Here is an 8,946-nt window from a genome sequence, read left to right on the forward strand (position 1 = left end):
GTAAGTGCAGCACAACACTGGATTACTGTATGTGCTCCAAGAGCATTTTCACCACTGCCAAAGCCTCAAGAAGGTGTCCACAGAAGTGCTGTAAGTACCCTGGCTGAGGTACAGTCACTTCTAGGTCCTCATTCTTTGGTTCCTTTTCATTTATTTCATGCTTTATGTCCATTATTGCTATGACTAGGGTCTTAAATAGGTTTATATAAGTGCTATGCATGTCCGGTAGGGAGTTACTTAGGTGGTTTTCAAAGTTAGGCTGGGTTAGGGTCATAAGTTCTAGTCCAGCAGTCAGAGGCCCACTTTCCAGAAGGGACCACTTTCCGGACATGCCTTTGGCCCTATTACATCAGACAGTAGAGGGATTACTGTATTGTGGTAGGTGGGGGTGCTCACCATCCACTCACTCGATGTAGTGCTGCTATCGGGTGTCTGCCCTTTCTTCATCCCTTCCTGGCAAAGTGCGTGTACTGTAACAGTACTACATTATACTGTACAGGTAACTCGCACGGAACACGATCTCACAGAACGCGCTCGCAATTATACACGGTAAGGGCTGGGATACATATAAGACAACGTAAGATTAAAAAACCATTATGAAAACTACAAATTAATGCAGGAGAGGCCTTTGAAAGATCAAATCCTCGAACGTCACCGCAGCGCGCGATTTGTTTTGATTATGTGACGATCTAGGCGGGAAATTATTCAGTGAGTGAGACATTCCCGAGTACAGTAGCACAGTATTTGTAAGTTAAATATTTACAGTACTGTACTGTTCTGGTAAGTTTATGTGCAACTTAAAGTACTATTAAATAATGTTAAAGCAAGAAATAAAGTCTTATAACCAGTTTACCTGATAGGCGTCAGAATATTGCCTTTTTTATTTGTTCGTTTTTTCCACATTACAGTATTTGTAAGTTAAATATTTACTGTTCTCGTATGTACTGTACTTGTAAGCACTTAAATAAAGTTAAATCATTAAATAAAGCCTTGTAACCAGTTAACCCGAATTATATGATTACCCATGATCAGCGTCGGAATATTGCCTTTTTTGTTTGTTCGTTAAACTCTTACTGTACTGCTTTTCTACAGTACTGTATTTGTAAGTTAAATATTTACTGTTCTGGTATGTACTTGTAAGCAATTAAAGCATTAAATAAAGCCTTGTAACCAGTTAATCTGATTTATATGATTACCCATGATCGGCGTCGGAATATTACCTTTTTTGTTTGTTCGTTAAAGACTTATCTATCTATCTATCTACTGCCAGACGCCATAATCCCGTAAGGGGTGGCCATTTGACTTTGAGTTATTTGTTTTACAGGGAGTGACACTAACCCTACGTGTCAAGTGGGGTTGGTGGAGGATTAGTGCCCCTCCCTGTAAAACAAAACAATAACTCTAAGCCCTTGGCCACCCCGTTTGGGATACATGGCGTCTGGCAATGAATGAATGAATGAACACTAACCCTCCACCAACCTACTTGTTGACACGTAGGGAATTAAAGACTTATAATAAAAGAAAAATACATTTTTGTCTTGGTATCTTTACCTATTTGCTCAGGTTTGCTGTAATGGTTTGGATCATTTGATGCAATGCAACTTGTAGAAAACTGTGAATAAACTTTCGGGAAGTGAACGAAAATCTGGGACATGAGACTGACCTTGACTTCACCCTCTCATGTATCATCTGTCAGTTCACCACCCGCTATCGTGATGAGTGGGTGTACGATTTTTTCGCTCGTGGCCATGCCTAACTACGCATAGGTACACCCATTATCTCGACCCAGACAGAAAATACAATCTTTTTCCTCCCTTGCAAAACACAAACAACCACCCTGTTTACGAGACAGCAATATATATTGCGAAAATAACAAGGTAAAATGATAAAGATGAACGTAAAATGATAGAGAAAGATGAACATGTTATGACGGAAGAAGTACGTTTTCCCCGTCTGTAAACGTATTTATTTCTGCTTTGTATCTGTATTCGTAATAATTAGACTTATTGTTAGTTCTGAAACTGCATTACGATTCTATTTTTAGCCATTGCTAATCGGACTGACCTTCCACTTTATTCTCCCGTGGCAGAGTCTAGCCTTGGAGGACGAGAAGTTTTCTCATTTAGGACTGAAAATTCAACTCTCTCGCTCCCTTTTCCAAGCATGGGCACAACGATAACGTAAAAAATAACTCGAAACTACCATAAATATATATAAAAAAGGTGAAAATGTATTCATAACATTTTTTTTTTTTTTTCAGCCATTCTTAACAGATTATGTACTGAAATCATTCGATATCACAGTACTGCACTTCTAAGTTAAATATGTACTTTTCTGGTATGTACTTGTAAGTTAAAGCACTGGTACCAGTTAACCTGATTTATATGATTACCTATGATCGGCATCGGAATGTTTCCTTGTGTTTATGTACAGTATTTGTGTGTTGAAGTTTTGCTCTGGAGTACTGTTTTTGTGAGTTATAACATTAAATAAACCTTCTAACCACTTAAAGTGCTTTCTAGTGATTACCAGTGACAGATAACAGCAAAACAACACATTTGGGGGGTCTAGGGAGCAAAATAAGGAGTAGTTTAAATATTCGCGATTTCGCACCTAACACGGCACGGTAGGAACGAAACCCACGTGTTCCGTGCGAGTTACCTGTACATAATGTATTTATATGAACAGGTATACCTCGATATACAATACCCTTAGATGAGATACCCTGGCTTAACGATGGGGGTAGAAATACCATCATTACTCAATGATGGCCAGACCCTGGTTTAATGATTTTTTTTTTTTTTTCTAACTGATTTTGATGATATTTTAGACTACAACTGTGTGTTTAGGTTGATTTATAAACTGTTTTTAGACTTTGATTAATGTGTTTTATCCACAGGTGGGGTGAACATTGTCATTGTGGGGTACAGTTTACTAAGTTTTATATTTCCAGACTCATATTTGACAATTTTCAGATTTTATTTGTTGGTTTTAGTGAGTTATTTACAGGTGTTAGACCATTTAGACTGGCTTTAAACTTGTTTTGGGGGTCATTTGGGTGGCTTTTACACTTGGCTGGGGGGGGGAAGCCCAAGGCTGAAAAATGCATCCCATTACTTTGCACGTTAAATCTACGCAGATATACGATATCCTGCCTAACGATGGGTTTTTACCTAACCAATTGCATCGTTAAAGCGGGGTTTACCTGTATAAGATAGTATTGGGTTTACACGTATAACTTCATAAACCATTGATTTCTCCATGTAAAACTTCATAGAGTTTAGGTTATATCCGGTGCAGCTATCAAGACTCTATGAAAGCAATACCTGGCAATTTTTATGCAACACTGGTGCTGAAACAGGACTTAACCAGCAATCCAATGCAATATCTGGCATTGAGGGGTCTCAACTGCTCATAAGCAGTAGCCAACCTGCGACGGGAAACCTCGAAACTCAAGCTGATGAAAACACCTGCTGCCCGCCGGCCAATCAGAATCCATCATGGACATGGCTTATTTGGCATGCCAAGAATACCACCATGCTCTTATTCTCGCCTATGGATGTCAGTGAGTCAAGACGTACCTGTGCGCTCCCGCTCTTCTGACCATGCAGTCACCACACCCTGGTGCTTTGACTGAACCTGTGCCATCCTATGTTCAAGCTACTGTACCGTACTGTATTGTATTGCAAAGTGCTCATGTCCTAATGATCTACTGTGATTGTTAAACTACCACTGTGCTGTACTGTGTACAACCCCCAATGCTGTTTCTTCCCCTCAGTGTCAACACTTGGTGAGTACATACAGTAATAAGGTACACTATGTACAGTACTGTATTACTGTACTGCATCATTACTGTATTGTATTGTTTTTATATGCTTAGTTTTCATCTTACTCATGATAAAGTTTTCAGGATAGAGGGTTCAGAAGGACAGAATCACAATATCCAGCTCAGTGCCAAATGTTGTGCCGGATATGCAATATCCGGCATTTCACTTTAACTGGCGTAGGGCTTGACTGAACTACAATGGGTAACTGAGACTTTACTGTATTTTGACTTCATTCATCTCATAGGGTATGGGTCAACTGCAAAAAAAAAAAAAAAAAAAAAAAATTATCAAAACTGATCAAAATACATCAATATACTGTGGTATATGTTTATCTATGAATGCATCTGTGTGTGTGTGTGTGTGTGTATATACTCAATATATATATATATATATATATATATATATACCGGTATATAAATGAATATATAAATATAAATATATATATATACATATATATATATATATATATATATATATATATTTATATATATACCGGTATATAAATGAATATATAAATATAAATATATATATATATATATATATATATATATATATATATATATATATATATGGCATAGGGTATGGGTCAACTGGAAAAAAAAAAAAAAAATTATCAAAACTGATCAAAATACATCAATATACTGTATCAATCTACCTGTGGTATATGTTTATCTATGAATGCATCTGTGTGTGTGTGTGTGTGTGTGTGTGTGTGTGTGTATATATATATACCGGTATATATATATATGGTAACCTGGACATTGTTGGAAGGACACAAGTCAAGAGTGAGAGCAGTGGAAATGAGTTATTTAAGTGAAGCCTGTGGAGTCACATGGAGAGACAGGCTGACAAATGAGGATATAAAGGAGCGTTGTGGTGTGGATGTGGATGTGATAGGAAGCGTTAGGAAGAACACACTGAGGTGGTTTGGCCATGTGGAGAGGATGGAGGGTGAGAGACTGACGAGGAGAGTGTATGTGAGTGAGGTGGAGGGGAGGAGAGGGAGGGGGAGACTGAGGATGAGATGGAGGGATGGGGTAGAGTGGTATATGAGAGATGGGGGTGTGAGCTGGGAGCGGGGCAGTGAAATGGAGGGGGACAGGGCGACGTGGAGGCGATTTGTTTGTGGCCACCCCGTACGGGATTGAGGTGTCTGGCAATAGACAGGTAGATAGATAGTACCGTATATACATATACTGGCATATATAGCTCTCTCTCTATACACCAGTATATATATACAGTATATATGTATAGAGAGAGAGAGAGAGAGAGAGAGAGAGAGAGAGAGAGAGAGAGAGAGAGAGAGCCTCTGTGGTACAGTGGTAGAGTGTGCGTTTCGTACACGGGTGAACCAGGGTTCATGCCCCGCCAGGGTAATAAACTTTGGGAGTGTTCACCCGGCCACGTACTGCATTAGCGGACACAAGGGGTGCTGTGGTTGAACCAGTGTCGTTTACTATAAAGTATGCTTGCACCCAGTTGGCTTGCGCGGGCCAATTACACTTGGTTCACAGACTACACGCACATCCAAAGCCACTACAACACTACAATTACACTTACAAGCACTTCTCACCCTACATACAATCTCCACTAGACAGCCTAAGCCACTTGGTAGAGATACATTGGCTGTATCGTCCCGACTTTGGTCGGGATAGGCCGGTCCTGCAGTGGATACTCAAACGGCTGATGATGATGATGATGTGTATATATATATATATATATATATATAGGTTATATATATATTGTGGTAGGTGGGGGCGCTCACCATCCACTCACTAGATGTAGTGCTGCTCTCGGGTGTCTGTCCTTTCATCTCCTCCATCCCTCTTTCCTTCCATCCTCTTCTGTCTTCCTTTCGTTCATTCTTTCCTTGTCCTTCTGCCTATGGGCAATTTTACACTCTCTCTTCTGTCTTTCTTTCCTTCATTCTTTTCTCTTCCTTCTGCCTGTGGGTGACTCTATACTGAGTGACAAGCCAAATGGTTTCCTGTACACCAGGAAACCAATTACTACACTTGGTGGTAACCATATAACCAAATTTTGGCACCTGGTGGTTTAGTGGGTAATTATTGTGCTCCTACCGGATTGAGCCGGTGAAGGTTTATATCCAAGGGGTGGTTGGGGTTGATTGCTCGTGTAATGCCACTCAGGGATGAGCGAGGTTGGTCACTCTCATCTTAAATGTCGGAACCAACTGCCCAGCCCCAGGCTCCTACGCTCCTCATGGGGCAATGTAGGATTGGATGATATATATAATATATAAATATATATATATATATATATATATATATATAAAAATATATATATATATATATATATATATATATATATATATATATATATATAAATATATATGTATACATCTATATACAGTAGAATCTCTTTGGTCCGGACCCCTTTAATCCGAATTTCTGTTAATTCGGACAAAATTTAAAAATAATAAGCTCCAAAAATATGTTGAAAGTAATTCTAAAGTCATTTTCAGTATCGGGAAGGAAAGCGATCGTCATTTGTTTAGTCTCGGATCACGCTAGGTCACAACATGGGCGCCTGTTTAAACACACGCTAGCATTCGTTCCATCAACTAGTTCACCAACCATTTATATTTTTATGCTGTATTTCAAAAGTTAATCCTCCTTATCATGCCCCTTAATGCAAGTGTAGTTTCTGCAATGAATAAAGGTGTTAAAGGAGGAGTTTGCTTACACAAAAATGGGTCAGAATATTCTGCAGTGTTTAGTGATTACTGTAGGTTATTTTTTGTACTTAAATGTGCTTTACTTGTACATCAAACATTAGCTTCTTGCCCATATGGGCATTATCAATATGCCAAAGATGACAATGTACTTTTTGCCTACATAAGTTTTATTTTTATTCCAAATATTACAGTTAATTAATTATTTAATTTTTTTGCCTACATGGGCCTTAGTCACTTACTACAATTTAATATGTAGGCGAGTTTCTTGTCATGGCCTTACCTGTAAATTATGCAATACAAAACTATCGTACATGATTAGTTTTGTTATTTTAGTATCCTTTCACCTTTTGCAGTTACGTAGGGTTGACATATGCCACATATGTTAATAATTAACAAACATACCATATGTAGACAGTTTTTGGTATGAACTGGAGATTACCCTGATGGTCCGGACAATCTGCTAATTCGGACAACCCTTCCCCCAATACAGTCTGAATGAGAGAGGTTCTACTGTATATATATATATATATATATATATATATATATATATATATATATATATATATATACGGGCATATATAGCTATATATATACTGTATATATACCACTATACATCTATCTAGATAGATATAGATACAGATATAAAACATGACTATGTTGGTATTAAAAAAGTATTTGTTAGGTTTTCTGGTGGTGTGGATAGCTAATGTCATGAGGGGTCTGGGGGCTTCACCCCCAATTTACATTCCTGGCTTCGGTATTCCCCAATTTTTTCACGTTTATCATGTGTGTCAGGTGACTTTTGTTATTCAAAATTGTTGAAAATGACTTACCTGTCACAGGGAATGGGAGGGAGGGCAGAGGGAATGACAAAATATGGAATTTTGGAAAAAAAATATATATAAATAAAAACATGAAAATCCTGCATATAAACTGGAAATCAAATTAAAAAATATATATATATGAGTGAGGTGATGTAAAAAAAAAAATCCTAATATTCAACAATACAATAAACTCATATTTCACCCAAAGAAACACGCCAAATTGCTGTAATTTAATATCCTACTAGGTTCCATCATTCACAACAACAAAGGCATTTGACATCAACACCAAAGCCAGACACAAATTAAAACAAATTTAGAACTACAAACACTAACTGCTCTGTTTTATTCTCTACGAGCAATTAGCTGCCACTTTTCCTCCCGGGAGGGCTTTGTTGTAACATGGAAAATTAGATAATATGGCCTACCGATGACCTGCTGGACAATTCAATTTCGCCATACACTTCTCAAATAAATCTTATAAGCGTATCTCCTGACTATATCAGTTGAAGGAATTTGTGTCCGTAGACTATCGAAACGTCAACTGTCACTGATGCAAAAACAGTCCGGTACAAAAAATTACCCAATAAAGTACTACGACCCTAGGACTGATAAGGCTAATATGGCCATCATCTCGTCTCTCGCTTAAGAAATGATGCTCTTTCAGCGTTAGCACTTGCAGGAGTGTTCTAAGAAGCTTCCAAGGGGTAAAATCCGCAGGTTGAATGAGGGAAAATGACTTACTCTTAATACTTCTTAGTGGAGGATGAAGGCGGCCGAGATGAAGTTGAAGTATTGCCAGATCCCGTGTCACAGTCGCCCAACCTTCAATGGAAATCGGTCCTTTAATCTCCATAACTAGCCTTCATTTTCTGTTATACCATATACACTATGCATGTAGTTCCAGATGTATATACTCATAACATAACCTTTAATTTACCCCTCTTTTTCTGCCGGAGCCAGTTTCTTCCCAGTTTCTCGCTTAATCTGGCAACGGTCCTTTGGAGCTCATTATAACCGTCTTCTAATATGGTTTAGTTAAGTTTGTCGCCAGTCTAGATAAAGCATTGCCTCAGTCTTCAATTCAAGTACGGAATAGATAGCTTTATGTACCTGAAGACATCAGCGATTAAAAATAATGGCGAAGTTGTGATAAAAACCGGTTACTGACAGCAGTCCCCTTCTCAAGACCTGTATGACAATCACAACAGAAAAAAAAAAAAAAATGTTTTAGATTAAATTGAAAAGGATGCATATTATCTTGAAAATGTAGTTAACAATGTTCCTCTTGATGGCAAAGCATAGGTACAACATGTGAATAAGTTATCACAACACAAAGGAACACATGGTGACAAAGTTAATTGCTAGACAGGATTGTGGGTGTAACCACACGCCTTATTGCAAAAATTAGTATATGTTGTAAACTGTAAAGGAATTTATAAGATGCATTACATACAGGAGAGATGTGGCATCAGAGCAGTATAGAAGCCCAGCAAAGTAGCTGAAATAGCAGCAACGGAAGGCATTACAAGACCCCCAGGAGGCGACAACGATAGGGTAAGTAGGGCTCGAGCGACGTCCGTGCGATATGGACATATAT

At 38.3% G+C, this 8,946-nt stretch overlaps 1 protein-coding gene across 1 annotated transcript in view; it reads right to left on the reverse strand.

The window, feature by feature from the left end:
• Positions 1–8,172, reverse strand: part of Mvb12 (multivesicular body subunit 12-like Mvb12) — a 453,420-nt gene extending 445,248 nt beyond the window's left edge. The window contains exon 1 of the mRNA XM_080276626.1: positions 8,091–8,172. The gene's annotated coding sequence lies outside the window, so the exon portion shown is untranslated. The remainder of the gene's footprint in view (positions 1–8,090) is intronic.
• Positions 8,173–8,946: the final 774 nt, after the last annotated feature.

Source organism: Coenobita brevimanus, chromosome 65, assembly GCF_032717465.1.
Source record: "Coenobita brevimanus isolate Jiangsu-jjx chromosome 65, ASM3271746v2, whole genome shotgun sequence".
Taxonomy (NCBI): Eukaryota; Metazoa; Arthropoda; class Malacostraca; order Decapoda; family Coenobitidae; genus Coenobita; species Coenobita brevimanus.